This window comes from Lissotriton helveticus, chromosome 9, assembly GCF_964261635.1.
Source record: "Lissotriton helveticus chromosome 9, aLisHel1.1, whole genome shotgun sequence".
Classification (NCBI taxonomy): domain Eukaryota; kingdom Metazoa; phylum Chordata; class Amphibia; order Caudata; family Salamandridae; genus Lissotriton; species Lissotriton helveticus.
Genome location: NC_136070.1, coordinates 604,711,351 through 604,733,867, shown reverse-complemented (window position 1 = coordinate 604,733,867; position 22,517 = coordinate 604,711,351).

Below are 22,517 nucleotides of genomic sequence, written 5' to 3'. Positions count from 1 at the left end.
ATGTATGGCGGTCGCATCCAGGAGATGTTGTAGGCCAATCTTTGTATGGCTAAGAACCAGATCGTCGGCGTAAAGTAAGTTGGATAGACAAAAGCTGCCCAGTTTGGGTGGATGCGAATTGACTGAGCCAAAGATTGCAGAGAGGTCAGACAGAAATAGGTTGAAGAGCATAGCAGCAAGTGCACAGCCTTGCTTGAGGCCTTGCATTGTTGCTATGGGTCATGACAGTCGAGAGCCATCCCCAATCTTAATCCTGACCCAGGTATCATGGTGCAAAAGCTGCAAGGCCTTAAGTAGTCTGTTAGGAATGTTCAGCAAGGAAAGTTTCTGCTACAACTTCCTTCTGTTGACCCTGTCAAAGGCAGATTTGTAATCTATAAACCCCATGTATACGGGGCTAGAATTGAATATGGCCTGGTCAATCAAGAGGGAGAGTGTAATAAGATTAACTGTTGTCCCGGTGTTGTTTGTAAATCCAGTCTGGTTTGGTGGTATAATTGAGTTTGCGTCAGCCCATGATCGTAGGGAGTTCAGCAGTAGGCCTGCGAAGTACTTCGCTTCATTAACAATTAAGGCAATCAAGCGGTAGTCCCCTGGAGATTTTTTATTGCCGCCTTTGAAGATTGGAGCAAGAATCGATCCCTGTCATGATGCCGGGATGAAGCTCTTTTCTAGGACGGATAGGTAAAGCGGGGCTAGCTGAGTGTCCCAGAAGGCTGAGTCCTTGTGCCCCTTTGTAATCTGCTTTTGGATTGATGACACTGAAAATGAGAGCCTGAGGAGTGACTTGTCATGGGTAGTAATTTGGGCCTCCGGGACCGTGCTACCTGCGGGGTTGTTAGACAGTGGAAGGTCATTAAAGCGGCCGTGTAGAAAGGAATACCACTATGATTTCAAAATATTGGAAGAAGCAACTTTGGGGGGCCCTCCCCCTAGGCCATTTATGATGTACCAGAACCTCGCAGAATTGCTGGTCCTTATGTCGTATAGTGCTTTGGCCCAGAGTGAGTTCCAGGTATTTCTTCGATATTCAAGTTTGGCCACCTTCAGTTGTCTACATGCATCTCTTAGTTTAGTTATGATAATTAAATCCATTGGCATCATTTTCAGTTTTCGCCACAGCCGGTTTATACTACGTTTTGCGGACCGTATCGTGGGAACAGAGCCAATAAGTTGTTAAGGCCTTTTCGCTTGTGCACACTGGATAGGTTTTGCAAACCGCGCCGCTAGACTTTCAGAGAACCGTGTCCAATTTACGATAGGCCAGGTAGGGCAGTAGGGAGACTGGGCTGTAGTTTCTTAGCTGGGTGAGGGCCTGCCAAAGGTTTCTTTAGCGGTGTGTTGAAAACTGTGTGTTTCCAGGCCTTCAGGAACATTGCATTGGTGTAGGAGGTGTTCAGGATGCAGGTGAATACTTTGCTGGTCGGGGAGGTGTCCATTTTGTAGATGTAGTGGGGGCAAGGGTCCGTTGGGGCCTTGGAGTAGATGGCTCGAATGATGCTGACTGTCTTTTCCGTGGTGATTGTTTTCCATGTAATCAGAGTGCTACAAATGTTTTTGTGGGTAGGCTGGAGGAAAGGGTGCTGGGGTTTAGCAGTGGGTCATAGGTGTTACAAATGGTTTCAATTTAGTTACTGAAGAATTCCAATAGGTTGTCGCATAGATCTTACGAAGGGGTGATGCTGTTTGTTGTGGAATTTGCAAAGAAACTAAGTGCCAGGGCCCATCTTGGGTGGCCACTGCAGTGTACCACACCCATTGCCGCTGCCAGTGACACTACCAACACAACTACAAACCCTCATACTTCTACAAGTGTGACAATCAGACTATATCAGGCCACTCAAAGCTATTAGAATGGCTTGGGCATCCACTATTATTCTTTTGAATGTATATTGGCTTATTAAACACGCTTGCTGTGCTTATATCAAAATTATGTATGAGAAGAGAGAGGTACCCCTTAAAAAACTCAAGGGAATTGAGGTTCAACCACCTATATAAGCAAAAATCCCCTTGATGCCTATTCACAGTTCCGAAATATAATAACAATACAAAAGAGAACTATATAAAGAACTTATATCTTTGTGTTATTTATTACAAATACAAATTCATACATATGAGATTAAAAATACAAGTAATGTATGTCCTACAATCAAATCAAGGACACAAAATATAAAAATCACAAGTAAAAATAACTAAAACATAATCAATTATGACCCGCATAATCTGAACGACAGACAGAAACATGTACAACATAAAATTTGTTCAATACAACATGTACATTCGAAGTCCTATGTGTACACTTTGTCATATACAAAGATAAAATCTGTATTACAACACCAGTGCTGGAATCTTGAATTGTACTTAGAAAGTGCGTCAATGCGTTTCGATGGATACAGCAGTTTGTACCATCTTTGTCAAGACTTGTGATATTCTGTCATGTCAAGGGAGTCAACTGAAAATACACACCCTACAATAAATACATATACAATTAGTACATTACAGTTATACAGGAAGTCAGTTTAATCATTCCTTAAACTATTATTCACACAATGGATGCCACTGAATATTCCTCCAATATAGGCGAGGTCATCTTATATGTATAAACCCAGTTGTTAGAGTATCTTTTCTATTCACATTCTTTATTTACTCCTTAATTGAACTATAGAATGTGAACAGAAAAGATACTCTAACAACGGGGTTTATACATATAAGACAAAGTGTATACATAGGACTTCAAATGTACATGTTCTACGGAACTGTGAATAGGCATCAAGGGGATTTTTGCTTATATAGCTTATATCAAAATTAGACATACAGCACCACCATGTGGTAGACTGTCACTAGAGCTGGTGCTGACAATTAAGTGCCGGTGCTAAGCACCGGAAACCACTGGCTCAAATTAAGAACTGCTTTGACACAAAGGTCACTATATAGCTATTGGAGCTGGCGAGTATAGGGCCTTTTAGTTGGTTTCTTTGATCAGCTGGTGTTGGAATTGGCCCTCTCTGCAGAGTCACTCCCAAACATTTTGGCTTCATCCGTCCTGTTTTCTGAACCTGTTTTTGTTGGTTTTGGGGATTGAGTACAATTTACCACTTCTAACCACTGCTAAAGTGCTTTGTGCCCTCTCATTAAAACATAGTACAAATGACTTACAACCAATTGACGCATTTAATGTACTTGTAAGTCCCTAGTAAAGTGGTGCCACATGTAACCAGGACCTGTAAATGTAATGCTACTAGCGGACCTGCAGCACTTATTGTGCCACCCACTTAAGTAGCCCTTTAAAACATGTCTCAGGCCTGCCATTGCAGCCTATGTGTAGTTTTACATTGACATTTTGACATGGCAAAATGATCTTTTTGCCAGGCCTAAACCGTCCTCTTTAATACATATAAGTCACCCATAGGGTAGGCCATAAACAGCAAATAGGAAGGGTGTGTTATATTTAAAACGTTGGATAAGTTTTATATGTCCTGGAACGGGGAAAACTCTTAAATTCATTGTTCATTACTATAAGGCCTACGTCTCCTATTGAATAACGTTGGGTTGCCTTATTGCATTTATTGAGTGCAAACTTTTAATGGAAACAGGTTGAAATGTCAAGTCTGGGCTCACATGAACTGCAATTTGAAACCCTCTTTAATGGTAAAGTTGGATTTTAAGTCACAATTCTGAAAATGTCTCTTTTCCATCATCAATAACTTTTATTCGATTATCAAAATTGTATAATCATAAAAAGTACATAATAAAACAGTTTTCATCACAAGCATAGAAAAAAATTTTAAAAGAGAAAACAACATGAGAAGATTTACAGGTTAATTATTTCTAGTTAGTTTAAAAAATTTTGACGTATTGTGATGGTTGCTTTGAGAAAAGTTACTATGAGTTTGGCTTCGTGTGAGGTATTCAAGGACTGCAGGAAAAGAAATGCGGAATAACACTGTCTATGGCCGCTGGATCGTAGAAGTGGAATAATCCAGGTTTTGCGTGGAGATTTGTAATATTTACAGAACAGGGTGACATGAATCGTTGTCTGTGAAGAAATTCCATCGCATGGACAGTTCAACAGGTTGCGGGACCAGTTGTGGGTTTCCGGAAAAGAGACTAAACGAAAAAAGGTATTAAAACGGAATCTCGTTAATAGGTATTTCTCATGGTTTGACAGAAAGTAGGACAGATATGGTTGCATGCCTTTAAAAGGTTGTATTGCACAGATTTGTTCATTAGAAGGTTTTATGATCTCAGCTTGGTTACGAAGCTCTCTCAGGTGTGCCAGGCACTTTGATTTTAGGTGTTTCCTGGAGATATCTTCGATCGAGGCAGGATCTTCAAAGTAGGACTTGCAATCCAAATCATTAAAGAAGTTCCGTACATAAGCAAGCCATGGGATCTTATGCCAATTGGATAAAGCTAAACAGTCTGTGATAAGGGAGCGAGTTAAGTGACACTCGGGTTTAGTCCAAACGCGCTGCCACAGTAAGATTGGCTGAGTGCGAATGGTGTCTGCTATATATTCCATGCCAAGCTCACGGTGTGAAGCAAGGGTCGGGGAACTTTGCGGAAGGGCTAGAACATATTTTATAAAGCCATTTTCCGTTATTTGTAAGTGGTCTATATGGCCATAACCCCATACGCCTGCTCCATAAGTGGCCACACTGTGACACTTAGCATAATATATTTTCAAAAGTTCCGGTGGCACAGGTTTCCCCATTTTCCTCGAGAATGAGATCAAGGCCGATGTGGCGCGACAAAAGTGAAGATTTCTGTTGGTAGTGGCTTGATGCCAATTTAACGCGTCGTCCACCAGAATTCCTAAATAGGGATAAGCTGAGGTTTTTTCCAGCTTCGTGTTATCCACCATTATCGATCTAGGGTTTTTAACCCTGGGGCCAATGTGCATTGTAAAGGTTTTCTTTATATTTATTTTGAGGCCAAGTGAGTCCATGAAACTGCCGTATTTGTTAATTTGTTTCTGAAGTTCATTCAAAGTACGGGCCAAGATGACTGAATCGTCGGCGTATAACAATGTGGGTATCGGACGATGGTCTATCTGGGGTAGGTCCTGGCTCCCTTCCAGCATAGCCTGCTCTAGTCCATTGGTGTAAAGATTGAACAGGAAGGGAGCCAGTACACATCCCTGTCTGACTCCCTTTGTTATTGAAAATGAGCGGGACAGCTCGCCGTTGGTGCCAAATCTTACACGCCCTGAGGCATTCGAATAGAGTTCACGTAGAAAAACTATTAGAGAGGGATCCACTCCAAGGTCACTGAGTATTTCCCAGAGTTTCCCATGTTGGACACAGTCAAATGCCGCACTCAGGTCGACATAGACGAGGAAGATGTTACCTCCTTTGGCGCTAACATATTTCACGGTCAGAAGGGTAAGGTTGAGGGCCTGTTCGACGGTCCCAAGCCCCTTCTGGAAACCGTATTGCAGGTCGGTTATGATGTTGTTTTCCTGGGCCCAAGATTGTAAACGGTCCAGGAGCACTCGACCTGCAATTTTTCCCATGGAATCCAGAAGGGAGATTGGCCTGTAACAGGCTGGATCGTTGCGGTCGCCTTTTTTGAAGATGGGTAAAAGGGTCGATGTCGACCATGACTGAAAAAGACCAACCGAGGTTACTGCTACCATAACCCGGGTGATTATTGGTGACCAGAAATCTATATTGTAGAGGAAGATGTCCATTGGGACTCCGTCCGGACCCGGAGCCTTGCCTGATTTCGATGCCTTGATTGCTTTGATAACTTCGCTAAGTTGGAAATGAATGTTTATCGGGTAGATGTCGTTATTTGAAATGTGGACTTCACTTGTTACTGGACCAGTATCTGCTACTGCTTTCAGAAAGTTGCCATTTTTCTGTCCTAACCATTTTGTGCTGGACCACATGACTAGGTGTAATTGGCCTTTGTGTATTCCTCACAGGCAGTGTAACAAAGGGGGATTAGATGTTGGCAGGATGGGCCATCCTGCCAGGATGGGAAGGGCAGAGCTGTGCGTAGCCCCACTTACTCCAAAGGAGCTGCCTCAGCATGCTTACAAAGAACTTCACACTATTATTTTCTCATCCCAGACATCTTGGGACGAGGGCAGGGAGGAAGAACATTCAGGACCATCTGTAGGGGAAGAAATTCCAAACGTTTTTCCCACTTCAAAGCTGGCACCAGGTATAAATATTGGATTCTCAGAACAACTCTTCAGTGCTCTCCTGGATCTGAGGATACTAAAGAAGGACTGCTCCACTGCCAGAGGACTGCCCTGCTGCTTGAGGACTACCTAGATGTGAAAGAATGAAGACTGGACCTGCTCCTGAGTGACTCCAAGGGTCAGTCTGTTGACCTCCTGTTCTGAGATACAGGGACACAACAAACTCCAGAGGCCTCCCTGCAACTGCATAGCTGACCTGCTGTACTGGACCACAACTGGACATACCTGCGAACTGCTGGCCTCTGTTACAGTGAGCTCAGGATCCCCAAGACACACCTTTGAAGGTCTCGGACCCTTGGCTGACATCAGTTGATTTTCTGTTGTGAAGAAAAGGAGAAATCCTGAAGGTTTTGGCTCTTTGGGACAGCGAACAGGCCTGTTTGCGCTGAGATCATGATCCATGCGACAACTCCCAGAACTAAGCACTGGTGGACCAAACTCTTTTTGCTATAGCGACCACCAGCAATGACCGGCAACACAAGATCTGGACTTCTCGCTACAGCATCGACAATATGTGGTGACTGCCAACTCAACACATAACCCAATTTCTCAGAGTTGGTGGTAATGTCTCAGTGCCACTTTGAAGGTATACTTGTCTGTTTCTTTGCGGCTCGTTCTCCATTTTCTTACTAGTTGTTTGTTGTATTGTTTGGTTGAGTGGCGTTCCTCACTGTACCAGCTAGCCTGCTCCCAGTTTCTCTAGTGTTTGTTGTGTTCATGGGGTGCCAGGGAGTCAGCACAATCTGTGAGCCACTTATTAAGTAGTTTGATGTAGCTGTTTAGTTTTCCAATGGGGTTGACCTGGTTCATGGGCAGGGTGTGGGAACAGTTGATTCCGAGATTCTGCTCCCACTGTGTCTGGCCAGGTTGGTGGTGGCATGTTTCATTTGGCGAGGGATGTTGATTTGGAAGTGGATGATAGCATGATCAGTCCAGGTGAGAGGCATTGTTATGTTTAATTTGATGCTGTTGAAGGTGGCAAAGACGAGGTTGAAGGTGTGTCCGGCAGAGTGTGTGGGTCTGGTGATGTGTTTTGTCAGTCCGAGGTTTCCTAGGCTTTTGAAGAATGCGATTGTGCTGGTGTCGTTTCGGCCTTTCAGGTGGAAGTAGTGGTCTCCAAGTAGGATGTTGGCTTTGAAATTGATGGTGAGGGGGGAATGAAATCTCCAATGCTGTGAGTGAAGATATCTTCTGGTTCAGGCAGACAGTAGACTAGGGCTCCATTAAGGATGAATGTTGCTGAGATTTGCACATTGAAGTGTAGGTACTCCATGAAAGGGGTCACGTTCTCTGGGGCTGTGGTGCAGCTGAAGGCTTCTTTGAAAATAATTGTGATTCCTGCTCCGGATTTGTGTGGTGGTTCTGTCATGTGATCTTGTATCTCGCCGGGATGTCCTTGGTGATGTTGGGTACCAATTGGCGGTCGGCCCCATTTCCATAAGGAAGAGGAGGTACTAGGCATCTATGTCCAGAATGTCCTAGATTTTTGTGGTATCTTTGTTGAGCATGTGGGTGTTAAGGAGAATGCATGGTAGTTTGTTTTGGTGGTGAACATTTGCTAGTGGGAGGTGTGCTGTGTGTAGGATGGATGTGCATGGGTGGTCTTAGCATGGTGGGGGTTGCTGCACACAAAGCAACAGTGGGTGTCTGAGGAGGTTCCTAATGCGTTGTCGGGTGTGGCTGCAGCTAGGGGATTGATGTCCCAGGGATGAGTGACCAGGGGGATGTAGCGCAGTAATATTGGAGAGCAGTTGGACCAGGGTTCTTGGTGCTGGGTGCGGGAAAGCATGACGGGTGCAGATAGACTTGCCTTTGCTGCGCCTTCAGCATGCCAGAAGTGCGTTTGCTTACAACTGCCATTAAATAGGTCCAAGGAGGGGGAGGGAGCACAGGGGAAGGTGTGCAAGGCTTAGCAGGAGTACGGGAAGGAACAGGTAGGTAGCAGAAGAGGAAGATTGGGGCGCAGAAGGAGGTAGGTGGTAAATGGAACACAAAAATGAGGTACCCAAAGAGAAGGCAAAACAGCGTAGGAAAAAAGAGCAAAAGGGAAGAGAAATTTAAATGAAATCAAATTAAAAAACTGCCAACACCAAAAGGCAAAAAGCAAAGAGTGAAAAGCAAAAAGGGCAAAGGAGTAAGAAAGAGGTGAAAAGAGCATGAGGCAGAAGGAACAGAGGCACAAGAGACAGATGGCGTGTGTGAGTGGAAGATGAGGTGGGTGCCTTGAGGCCAGTCGGAGGACTGGTTGCAAATATATACAGGGAGGGCTGGGTCTTGGCACCCATGAGACTGACCCATTGCAATTTAAGTTGTCTTATGTCTTGTTGTTTATCTGGCCCTGGACCAGCACGGATTACCTTTGTGCATTGTTAAGGGCTACTTATTTGCTCTTTCAGCTTTTTTGCAGTTGCCGGATCAGCCTTTAATATTTAAATCACCTGTTGCAATGAGATTTCTGAAAGGTTAGCAACATTTGATTCCACCAAAATCCTTTGTGATGCCTCATTGGGACTTGCCTCACTTTAGTCACTAGTCTTCACTTTTTTTGATGTGCACCCCTTACGAGCCACTGTACAGTTGTCCAGTGAGACTTTTTTACATTGAAGACTGTGTTTCTCATCAACATAAAATCAGCTAGGCCTGTGAGTTAGCTACAGGCTCTTTCTGTCAACCTACCTTATACCACTTTCTTCCATGGTAAGTTGGTGTTGAGGAGCCGAGCTTAATTTCTCCCAAATGTGATCACTCCATTTTATGTAGGACATCCTGCTATCCTCCCGCATTCTTTGCTCAGCCTCATCCCTCTAAGAAGGAAGAGAGACCCCATTATTTGGACCCTAAGAGAGCACTAAGCTTTTTTATTTATCATACCAAGAAAGAGCAAGTGTACAACCAGTTCTTTGTAAGGTTCTCTGATGCAAATGAGGGCAAAACAGGGCAAAAACGACCATCTCTTGAGACTGACAAAGAAACAAAAGGTTTGCAGGTGCCCTCCACCAGGCCTCACGCTGCTACCACTGTGTTAGCATGCTGAATGCCTGTCCTGGACATTTGATAGGCAGTTGCATGGATGTCGGTACACATGTTCACGAAGCACTATCGCCAGTCAGGTTCGTTGAGAGGGGCATTTTGCCCGCTCAGCCCAGCAGGACTTTTTAGTATGCACCAGTTCACAGACCCACCATCATGGACGGCACTGCTATGGTATCTATTCACAAGGAGAGGTTTCTGTGGTTATAAGTATCCATAAGAAGAGCAAGTTACTTACCTAATCTGGGGGCATATTATCAAGTAAGGGCGTTACATTATCGCCGCTTTTATCGGCAGGAAACTGCCGATAAAGCGGCGATAATGGGCTTGGTAATATGCTCTATGAATTCCAATCAAAGCCCATGTTAGATGTGAAGACATCTAACATGGGCTTCGATTGGAATTCATAGAGCATATTATCAAGCCCATTATCGCCGCTTTATCAGCAGTTTCCTGCCGATAAAATCGGCGATAATGTAATGCCCTTACTTGATAATATGCCCCCTGGTGATTACTCTACCTAACTACAGATTCCTCACCGATCCTCCCACTATGATCTAGACTCTTTTTGCATCTAAAAAATTTCCCAAATGTAGACATCTGCACACTGGTGATGCACACTGTTAAGGAGCTCTGCGTCTGAGGGTGCATACTGCCTATAAAGCAACTGACATAAGTTTGCATGGGTGATATCTAGAAGCAGCTCTGCTCACAACTACCAGAGTAGAACAACGTCAGCGCGGCACCGTATGACACCACCTACCTTTGTGCTGGAGTAGTGCTTTAGAATTTTGGGATCCAGACTGATGCCTGAGGAATAGTTATAAGGTGAGAAAACTGTGGTTAGGTACAGTATCCACCAGAAAGATCATTACCGAAGATAAATAACTTGTTCTTTCATATCTTTTCCACTTTGTATGTAGGCTATACAGTGCAGCAAAAATGCAAAGTTTGAAAAGCATGAACAATTAAAACATTTCTCCTCTGTTGCATATGCCTTGGGAAGGTGTAAAGTTTTGACGCAAATCCCTGTCAAACAAATGTTAGTAAATAGGAATTTGTTTTCTATTTCAAGAGAATTTTTATTGAGCAATATTTCAAAAACAAATTAACAGAGAGAAAAGGACAATCAGAGAATACAAGGGTCCAGTTTAGGACATACAGTTCAAATGTGTAAAGTCCTGGAGGGTTGATCGTGACCTGAGGGTCTAGATTACAGAGCAAAATCCAGGTAACAGATGATAAATAAGTGCAAACAACATATGGAGATTCGACAAACCCAAAGATGTGTGATATAGCGTAAAAATAAGTGATAGAGGTAAAGTAAAATGAGTAAAATGAAAGGAGAAAGGAGGGGCACTAGTAGGTATAGAGACAAAATATATATATCAGTTTGTAAAATTCAAGGAGATCTTAGCGTATATAAGTGCCAGCGCATTCCAGATCGTAAGCTCCGCTCAGTCCAAGGGTTCATCCCAGGGTTTTGAAAGATGGTGGTATCAGTTTTAAATATCTCTCCTATTTGTACCCATGCGATAGGGGAAAGGTGTACAAGAGTATAGGGGGTGGACAATAGAGAAATATGGTTTGGGAGTGGCAAAATAGTTATCAAGAGAGTTCCAGATAGATGTATTGCATTTAATCCATGGGGAGTTTTGTAATTTGGTGTTATCTGCCCCTCTCATAAAGAAGATCCGGTTTAGCCAAGGGTGGAAGAAGGTTGCAGCTGTGTTCTTCCAGTTAGTTAAAATAGATTTGCAGGCAGCCGTAAGAAGGATATCAATTAGTAGACGGTTGTTGTGGGATCTGATATTCAGATCTAAAAATACCCATGAGTAGTGTTAAAAAGATCGCTCCAGCAAGAGTCCGCAGATAGAGTGGATAAAGCTAAACACTGAATCCCAAAATGGACTGACCACTCAACAGTGAAAGAGAAGGTGGGGGAGATCTCCCATAGGGTCATTACAGTTCCACCAACTTGGAGACTCTGTTAGGGAGAGTTTGTGGAGGTGTAATGGGGTCCAGAAGGTCCTGTATAATAACCCGAATTTTGTCTGTGCAAGGCAGGGGGATATCTTATATGAGATCACTGACCGCCAAATCTGATGCCAAGATTGTGATGTAATCGTTTTGTTAGGATCCCATTTAGTTTGGAGTCTAGAGGATGTAGTGGAGGACTTTGGTTGTATAAGATGGTAGAGCTTGGAGGCCTGGTGGCCAGATTTATTAAAGGATAGGATGATCCTGATGCACTGTTAGAAGTTCCAGACTACCTCAAGATTGCCTTAGACAGAGGTTTGAATGTAGACATCATTCTTATAGATTTGTTGGCAGCATTCGATGCAGTATGCCATTCTCATTATTCCTCTGCAGAAATTGCTGAAGGTGGCGGTCTGTGGCCAGGCGCTGAATTGATTTCAGTCTTTTAATGTAATAGATATAAATTGGTCACTGTGTCGTACTATTCCTCAAATAATAAGGAGCTTTAGTACAGTGTTCCTCAAGGCTCCTCTACGAGCCCTACACTTCTTAATATATACATGACCCCTTTAGCTGCATTGACCAAATCCTTTGGGTTCAAAGTAGCATCTTTTTTAGTTGATACACAGCCCATCCTATCAATGGCTAGAACCTCAAATGGCACTTCAAAAGCACCCTTCAGGAGTTATCTATCACAGGTCATCAGGTTGGTGCATGTGGTACCTGAAATGTAATTCAGAAAAGACAGAGATTGTGGTCCTTGGGAAAGTGAGTACGTTTACCATTGATAAATGGTGGCCGGCAGAGCTACCAATCGGTCCCCCCACGCCCCATCCTCAATTCGTGATAACTGTAGAAAAAAGCGCGGGGTGAAATTTGACAATAAGATGTCATTCTGCAAGTACATTCTTAATACTAAAGGTATGTGTTTGCCTTACTACGGCCGCTCAAAAACATTTTTGATCCGTTACCTCTGTACACACGGAAAACAGTTGCACATACTCGGATCTCTTTGCGTATTGACTCCGGTAATAATCTCTATCTCTGCCTTTTTAAGACCTTGGTCAATGGACTTCAGGTTGTGCAGAATGTGTTGGAGTGTGTGATCTTAAAGCTTCTCAGGCAATAGTCATTATCAGGTAATCTCAGACAGTTACACTGGTTGCCTGTGCATAAGCACATCCAGTTTAAATCTCTGACTTTGGTACATTGTATATATGTCATGAGGTTGGCCCAAAATATCCGAGAGACAGATTTCAGCATTACAATCCTGTTAAAATCTGAGATCTAGTAAAGCAAAGTTGTTTTAGTTTCTTACGTTTAGATTAAAGAGAATAGGAGGCAATGCCTTTTCTTATTTGGTAGACAAATTATGGAACAATCTTTCCCTATCATTGCAGGAGTGATGATGAATTTAAAAGTAGTAAACTGTTAAAAACATGATTGTTAGGACGGTCATCGATATTTGGCATAGGGCAACTAAAGTGATGGGCTGGGAGATGAAACTTACAGAGCAGACTCCACTATGGGAGGGAGACTTTTTGAAAGAAGTATGTCGGCTCAAGGCATTCAAGAAATGGAGCCTGATTGGCATTGACCTACTTGGGGACGTCTGGAAGGGAGGTAAAACGGTGTCATTCGATGCCCTACGGGAGAGCTTTCAAATGGGTAGTAGGGAATTCCTTAGATATCGCCAACTGTGTTTGGCGCTTCATGGTCACTTGCAGGAACGAACAGGGCTGCCCGAATATTCTCCCCTGGAGGATAGACTCCTTTTAGACCCCATGACTGTGAAAGCAATATCCCTTACTTATAAATAAATTGGTGAACAACTCCCCGGAGTGCTTGGGTTCCTTGAGGGAGGCCTGGGAATCGGACGGGGCTTTTCTGGCGGATGACGACTGGACAGAGGCTCTTCAGAGTCCCAGAACTATAGCCATCAGGGCTCGCTTCAGGCTTGTCCAAATTCGTATCCTACACAGATCCTATGCCTTAAGAATGGTTCAGGTCCATATTGGGGGTGTTGGCTCTGAGCTGTGTGCTAGGGGTTGTGGCGAGAAGGGATCTATCTTCCATATAGTATGGTCATGCCCTAGGATTTAGAAGTATTGGAGGGGTATAACCTGCATAATGGAGGCAGTAGTGGGTGTTCAGGTTCCTCTGGAGTCCAGGTGGCACATCCTGGGTTCACGGAGAGATCACATGGCCGCAGTGGGCCAAGCTCTGGCTCGCCCTAGCAGGGGGTCGCCAGGAGGAACATTGCCCGGGCATGGGGGGTGGCGGATCCCCAAAGGTGAAAGCATGGCTGTGCGACATGGACTGGTGCCACAATGCGGAGCAAGTGGTCTATCAAAGTCGTAGATGCCCTTGCAAGTGGGAACAAATATGGGGGGCATGAACTCTGTATAGCGGGCTGTGAGCGGGATCCAGTGGGGTAGTGTATGTCACATCCTATAAATGTTGAGCGGAGAGTTTTAATCATGTACTGTGGGGGAAATCTATGTTGAAGATTTGTGGGCGCCATGCGCCGAGGGGTCCTGTAGTCACTGTGTCCTATGCTCAAACTGTTCATACTTGTTTTGATCTACTTTGTTTCTGTTTCTGAAGCTTGTTCTTTTCCTAATTTAAAGATTTAAAAAAAAACATGATTGTTTTCCTCTCAATAGTATCAGTGATGGATGAAATATTTGGCTGTGTTCTTCTTGCTTACCGCAGGAATACCCATTTGGGCTGCAGTTTGCGCTATACAAATTGATTGATTCATTTATTCATTCACGTAAGAACGTTAAGAACATTTTAAAAGAAGCATTGGTAGTGCCAATCGGTCTGGCTTTAAAGGCATGTTGTATGATAATGTGAGACATTAGAAATAGATAGCATGGGAATTGATATGCATTTGTGTGGAAGCAAAGAACTGTAGAATTATATTGGTGTAGGTCAATACAGAACTAAACATCCATGTAAGTTAATGACTGCCCTACTTCCAGCTGTGCTGTTACAACATAATCAATTATCTAATAGACTTTAATAGCATTACAATGTCTTGTGTGTGACCTTGAAAGTCTAAGCACAGGAAGCTGGATAAATAAACGAAATGAACACAGGTGTGTGAAGGGAAAGCACTTTGTTATGAAAGCACACAACTTCTGCCTAATCAAAACATGGACTCATGGCTCCCAACAAGTGGGCGGAACCAAAGCCTCCCTCCTGGTGATTCTCACATAATTGTCTGGTGACAGCTGACCTGTCAAGCCAGACCATAAAATGGTTCAAAATAGGGAGTGAAACAAATACAAAGTCCGTTATTTGTCATTTTTCCATGCTGTTTCTCTAGTTAGGATTTAATTGTGCTGTTAAGTAGTACCAGTATTGTATGTCTTAGTGATGGTCCTTTATTTGGTCAGTCACTCAACATGTCAGGATGTGCTGTATCAAATATGGCATCAAACGGATGTACCAGGGAGGATTCTTACATCAACACTGCGGTGTGTCTTTTCTTTTCATATGATAAGCACATCTCAAGGACAATACCAGTAACACAGAAGGCTTACCCAAATCTTTTGTGCTCCACATTTTTGTATCCGTTGGACATTGTCAGATTGGAAGTAAGAAAAATTATCAATTTCAACTGAGCTTTATTCGGCATAAAAATCATATCAAAAACTAGGAGGCAGATTTACAAGGCACATGCGCCACGTTTACGCCGCCGTTGCTTCACGCAAAGGTAGCGTAAACGTGGCGCATCCCTGCGACCCATTTACAACGTGACGCATCTAGGCAGATGCGTCACGTTGTAAAGCCCTGCGCCACATGTGGGCGTTCCGGCGCAGGGTGGGCGTTCCGGGGCAGGTGCGCCTCGCAAAAGTGCCTCCGTGAAATCTACAAGATTTGTCACAGGCACTTGTGCAACGCTGCTACGTCAATTCCTTAAGCCTGCTTGAAGCAGGCGTAAGGACTGACGCAGAACGTTAAGTATAGGGCACACCCGAGCATTGCTGAAGTCGCGTCGCAACTCCAGCGATTCGCCACCCTTACGTCACGAGATGCATCACGCATCTGCCTACCCTTGCGCCACGGCGCGCCGCATTGTAAATGCGGCGTATCCGCCATGACGCAAGGGTAGTTTTGCGTGACGCATTTGTTGTGGCGCATCCCTGCTGATTTGCAGAGATGCGCCAGAACTCATAAATATGCCCCTAGGTATGCTAAAATTCATTGCCAAGACATAAAATAAATAAAATATTATACAGTATAGCAAGCGATAATAAAAATAGATACATGTAAGATCAGGAATTCCACAGGTCCCTCTTTTTCCAAACATTTATAGCAGTGAACAAAAAACTACTAATAGAGAAGCACACCGAAGGATTAGTCAAATAATTTCTTATTTAATAAAATATATTCTTGGCCATTTTTTTGTCTGTTCTAGTAATACTTACTGAACTAGCAAAAGGATCGGGGCTACCAAGCTCTTCACATAGTGAATTTACACAGCTAAGCCATTTACAGTGAAATTGGAAATCCCAGGCTAAACAGTCTATGATTTAAGTCAGATTGATAACCACAATAAGAGCGGGGCAAGCTATATTATATCTCATAAATAGGAAAAAACCCAACTCTTATTGACATTAATAATGCAGGCTGTGCCACAGGATAGCAAGTAACTGTTTGCAAAATCTGTTCTACTCAATCTGTGAGACTCTGGAATCAGTAAGGACCTGGACATCTGTGATGTAAATTGTGGAGGAGAGACACTTCTTGTTGTATACTTAAACATATGTGGTAGAGACATTACATAATCTAGAGGCAAAATCAAAAATGGTAGCCTTTAGGGAAACAAAAGACTTTCTTCTTGAGGACAAGTAATGCGATCAATGGGTATGGTTGTCAAAAGTAATCCCCAGATACAAGAAGGCCTCAACCTTCCCAAAAACATGGGGGCATATTAACAAGGAACAGGGAAAATTAACGCTAAGGGCGCTTAGCGTTAATTTTTTTAACGCCCGCTATCGCTGGATAATATCGCCTGGTTATCGCGTTATTAACAACGCTAACCGCATAGGCGATAAAAAATCCAGTGATAGCGGCATTTTGGGAGGTTATCGCTGGTAATGCAGTGATAAAACTACAAGGATAGGGATATCCTTGTTGATAGCCCATGGTGGATTTAGCCAAGTAATCCACCTCCCATTGGATTACATGGCTAAGTCTGAAAATTAGCAACGTTAACCGTGGTTAGCGCTGCTTTTTTTGTCTCTAACAGGGTTAGCGTGAAGCTTGATAATAGGAAGGGTTTGCATGAAGCTTGATGATAGGAGAAATGTCGCTTAGGGACATTTCTCCTATTATTTTGCTGTGGAACGCCCACTTTGCATCTCATTAGAGATGCAAAGGGAAGCGTAGTGAAAAAGGGTGCTAACATGCAAAATCGCATGTTAGCACCCTGTTGTTGATAGGGCGATATTTTTATCTCCGCTTCTTTGGCTTTTAAAGCTAAAAAAAGCAGAGATAAAGCCCTTGTTAATATGGCATATTATCCAGAGCTTTTTTTTAAAAATATCTTTTCGTTTTTTCTTTTTCTTTCTTCTGTATCGTTTAGGTATCCAACTTGCGTTTTCACGCTCTTATCAGCTCGACATTCCATCAATATTTGAGCACCTCCATGCGCTATATCAGGTAAATAAGAAATATATTTCTCCTTCCTTCTTATCTGACCGCACCCTCTACCTATCAGATAACAGGATATATAAGCGTACCACCTTCACCATTTCAGATTTGTTTCTTTCAACGAGGCAGTAGACGCCACGCTGTTGCGGTAATCACTACGCTAAGCTTTTCACAGGTAACAAGCAAATAGCTCTCTGACTGTGCTCCTAATATTGAGAGTCCTGGCATATTATTCTGAGCCTCATTTACAAAATATCCTCTCGTTTTTTCCTTTTTCCTTTTTAGAATCGTTTAGGTATCCAACCTGTGTTTTTACGTTCTCATCAGCTTGACTTTCCATCAATATATGAGTCACTCTATACGCTATATCAGGTAAATAAGAAATATATTTCTCTCCTCTTCTTATTTGCGGTGCGATTGCTGCATACATATTTCTGTTCTAATAAATATAGAAATACCAACAACCGGTATGCATTTAATTTGAGCAACTGTAGATATTTGAAGCCCCTGCTTGGCTAATTAACAGCTATTCCCCGGCCTTATTCACCCGCACAGTGCAGTGCCTGCCGATTGGGAACGAAAGATTACTCAAACAAAGGTAGACTAATATCGACCTTAATGAAAACTGTCCTGTACTTTAGTCACGCATTACCAAAAAGAGAATGTATTTAGTAATGAACACATTATAAACTGTATAATTTTTGACTTCTTTCAGCCATTGAGCTTTCGCCAATTTTTAATTTTATCCGCCGCGACTCATGCTGTCATGATTTTTTGACCTACAAAGTGATATTACAGCTCAACAGCTACCTCACAGGTATATGTTTTTGAAACATTTATGCTCTCTGGTTGGCAATTATTCCCTGTAGGTAGGCGTGTATTTAACAACAACCGCATGCAAGAGACCAAATATCCCGTTAGTCATCTTTCAGTTTATGATTTTATAACCACATGTCCTCTTACTGAATCACTCTGATTGGCTTAGACAGGCCGGACTTTTCATTTCAACACCAACACAATAGCTAATCTGTTGGCTTTTGACTTTCTATTGCGGGCTCATACAGACAAAAAGACCTGGTGCAGAGACTCCGATTGGACCTGTCTCTACATTGTTTCTTCTTTCAGCATCTTAAAGCATCTATATAGGGTAAGTATTCTCTTTTTTCTCTTCTGCTCTATGGATAATACAGCCAACCCCCATCACATCCATTTAAAAAGAGGAGCCTTTCTATGTTATTGTTTAATAGTTAGAACACTTTAAAACAAGTAGGAAAAATAACTTCCAACTTAACAAAATAAACATGCCACTACCTGTCAGTGTGAGTCTAACTAGTCACTCTTATGGCCTAAATATAGTCAATCCCAATTAGATTTATTTAAAAGGAAGCATAGACACCTTAAGAATTGGCATACCTTTAAATAGGCGGGAAAAAGGGAATTCCTCATTCAATAAAATAAAATAAAAACATATTCTTTGTCGGTTTGAGCTTAACCAGTCATCTTTGCTGCATAACTAATTTCCTATTTCCATTTTCCTTTTGATTCCTGTAAATACTTTTTTGTCTTTTAGGTATAATGTTTATTTTTTGTACAACCAGATGATATTGATGTGTGCCACTGTACTATATTTTACAATTAGTTCTGTACAATGAATTGCCATAAAGCGGTATATCATGTGATATTATCATTTCTCTGGCCAAAATGTTCAAGTTATATGCTTAAGCTGATGTATTGATCATGTGCACATTTTAGCATAAACATAAACAGTTCCCTCAAATATGTTTTATCTATTTTTAGCCACAAGATGGTAGCGTCCTGAGGTAGACACTTTCCATGTGTTGAAACGCGTAGACGAAAACCATCTTTCCTTCATATCATTGGGAATATTTGTACACATAATAATTTGCATATATCGAATTTCTAATGAAAGAATTTTTATTGTTATTTTTTATTTGTCTTTATGTCATTGATTATCCTCATGACACCTTTTATCAATCTTATTAAATTAAATCCTCAAATGCTATTTTTGTGCCTGATTATCTTTTACTACTTTTTCGTTACTTGAACTTCGCCAGTACAGTTGTTTTGCCTGGGTGTGTTATTTTCTCATAAAAAGGCATATTAACAAGGAACAGGGAAAATTAACGCTAAGGGAGCTTAGCGTTAATTTTTTTAACGCCCGCCATCGCTGGATAATATCGCCTGGTTATCACGTTATTAACAACGCTAACCACATAGGTGATAAAAAATCCAGTGATAGCGGCATTTTGGGAGGTTATCGCTGGTAATGCAGTGATAAAACTACAAGGATAGGGATATTCTTGTTGATAGCCCATGGTGGATTTAGCCAAGTAATCCACCTCCCATTGGATTACATGGCTAAGTCTGAAAATTAGCAACGTTAACCATGGTTAGCGCTGCTTTTTTTGTCTCTAACAGGGTTAGCGTGAAGCTTGATAATAGGAAGGGTTTGCGTAAAGCTTGATAATAGGAGAAATGTCGCTTAGGGACATTTCTCCTATTATTTTGCTGTGGAACGCCCACTTTGCATCTCATTAGAGATGCAAAGGAAAGCGTAGTGAAAAAGGGTGCTAACATGCAAAATCGCATGTTAGCACCCTGTTGTCGATAGGGCGATATTTTTATCTCCGCTTCTTTGGCTTTTAAAGCTAAAAAAGCTGAGATAAAGCCCTTGTTAATATGCCCCATGTTTATTAACAAAAAATGTGTAGCTCTTAGTAAACATGAGCCTTTAAGCCATAACATAAGATCTTGCATAGTTTGTACTCAAATCTCATCCACTTCTAATGCATTTAATAAGATGGATGAGCCCATTAGCCATACATGCGATCAGGGCGGCATTGGCTGCATACTAAGGGTGGGAATGAACTTGGATCCCTCTCAAGATATGTCATGGTTATGTGGAAATAAATTGACAATTGTGCCCCATCATTTCCCTGTTTCTGCCTGACAGCCATTTTTCTCAGACAAACACCCATTTTGTGTGTGACATGCTCTCAGCACCTTGTCTGAAAACTGTTCTTCACATCCCCATTGAATCTTGCACAACCCCCTGCTCCTTGTGGTCGAGCCAATTCCAAGAAGCCTGCCTGTGTGCCTTCCCCCAGTTGTGCCAGAGACTCAGCCACATCCTGTCCATTGTTGGTAACTCAGCCTGTCACACCAACTGCTCTGTGACCACCCCCAACTAATAGAGGAAGCACAAGGTTGTACACTGTGAACACACACATTTCTGTGGTTCTGCCAATTCTGGGAACCAGCAGCAGATAGTTCCTGTTTTTAACTGTAAGACACCCTGCACCTGGCATCTTAGTTCATTGACCACCCCTTCCTGTGCTTCAGCCAATTCCCAGAACCAGCAGATAGTTCCTGTTTTAAGAAATAGTTACTGCAAGCCAGAGAGCAGATGGTCTCTGTTTTACACAAGATGGTTCCTGTTTCTGACATGAAGCACGAGCACAAACCCCAAATGAGGAATCCTCCCCCTTCCAACTGTCAGACTATTTCACATCGCAAGTCCCCTCACGAAGCCTAAGACACGCCCCCATTTCTTCACAATCTGCTCCTCTTGCTGATCTTTGTTCCTCTATCTGTCATGACCTGTTTGTTCCTCTATTTTGCCTCGTGACCAAGACTGTATAAATGTCCTGCTGTTGAAAATAAACACCCCCACTTCAAGAGAGGGACTTGAGAGATTGCTCCTGTGCCCGCTTGGTGCTGGAAGCGCTCCCCTTAACTCGAGTTATTGGTCTCCTCCTCCTTCATTTGAGCACCACGGACTCCTCGCTTTGCATTGACAAGAATTTATGATTTATTAAGCATAGAAATTCAGAAATGAGGTAATAAGTAAATTTAATTTACCACATTAATTGGCGCCCGGAACAGGGACATTCCTTTTCCCCCACTCGCCGGCGATATTGGACCCGGTACTGTCCCCTCCTGAACGTTGACGGACTTCAAAAGTGCACAACGTGGGGAATTCCCGCTAACTCCCTCGAGGCGAAGAGGGGGACCGACTGCGGCCCAGCATCCACACGAGGCGGTGAGGAAAAAGTGGAACGTCCTGAACCAAAGCCCAACCTGTGAAGCAGACGAGTCCGAGGTTCTACAAATCCCACCTTGAAACTGCACGCCGCGTTTTCCCAAAATCTTCAAGAGGCCTTCCAGTTATTTTTCGGTGAGTACTGCTGAAAAGTATAAAAACGAACCCACAGCTTTTGTGGGGGCGGTAAAGATACGCGTTTTGTTGGTTTCTCACCTATCTTTGGTGAGGACTACTAAAACTAGTATAAAAGACGGACTCACTACCTTGTGGGCACGGTAAAGATACATGTTTTTGTGTGTTTCTCACTTATTTTGTGAGGACTACTAAACTAGTATAAAAGACGGACTCACCTCTTTCGTGGGTACGGTAAAGATATTTGTTCTGTTTGTGTTTTTCTCACTTCTAAAATCTTTGAAAGTCTTGCCATCATGCCTATTTTCTCGAAAATACGTAAGATGGGAACCAAAAGGAGTATTCTTGAGAAGGAAATTCCCCTTCCTCCTCGGGATACTCCAGGACACTTCATGTATGCAAAACATGGTGTCGGTGCACTTATTTATTGTGATCTATGGGTAGAATATACTAAAGACCTAGAACTCAGATATAGATGGCCTGAAAATGGTAGTTTTGATACGGAGTGTATTATGAAATTAGAGGAACAGTTATGGAAGAAAAAGAGAGTCCGCCAGTCACAGAGTGACTCAGTAGAATTATGGAGAAAAGAAGCCCATAGGAGGCAACAGAAGGAATTGCATAAAGTTGAAAAGGGTAAGAGAATGTCAGAGCAGGCCTAGAAAGAACAGTTACAAGAAATAGGGAAAGAAGTAGTTAGTGAAAGGAATAAAAGGGAACAATCAGCCATTTCTACTGGTTTTTATCCTGTATTGCCATCTGCACCTGAAAACATTAACATTGCATCAGCATAGCCTACAGCCCCACTACCAGAGGATACTTTCACCAATTTCCTCTTAGATACTCCACCTCCATATGAGGTTCCAGTAATTCAACACCCTCTGCCTCCGCCACCCCTTTTACAACATAACGCACCACCTCTCACTCCAGAAGGGGGTGCCGTAGGTCCAGACCCAGGTAAAACAATTCCCGACTGCCCCTATGACCCGACTCCGAGCAACACAGGGGAGGCGGGCCGAATAAGTAAAATACTTCATGACTCCTGGGAAGAAATAAGACATCTACCAGCAATTGACACGTTTCTTCAAGCGGCCTCTGAGTTTCTTCGTACTGGAGAGAACTCACGAGCCATTAACGCTATGACTACAAGAAGATCACACCCTGTAAAAATGCACATGTATAGGTTCCTCCTTTGCTGCTTCATAAAACACATACAAGCAGAGGAAAGAAATGTACCAGTTTAACTTTTTGACTTATTAGATTCCGCATCCGACCACACTAGTCTAGAACTTATAAATGATGCACTAGACAGGTTCACCCGTAAGGTGACCCGTATTCTGCAAAACTTGCAAACAAATGAAGAGAATAAGAAACTTGAGGAGGAAATTACTGAACCTACTGAAAAAGTCCTACCCGTTCGTTCTTCCGCCC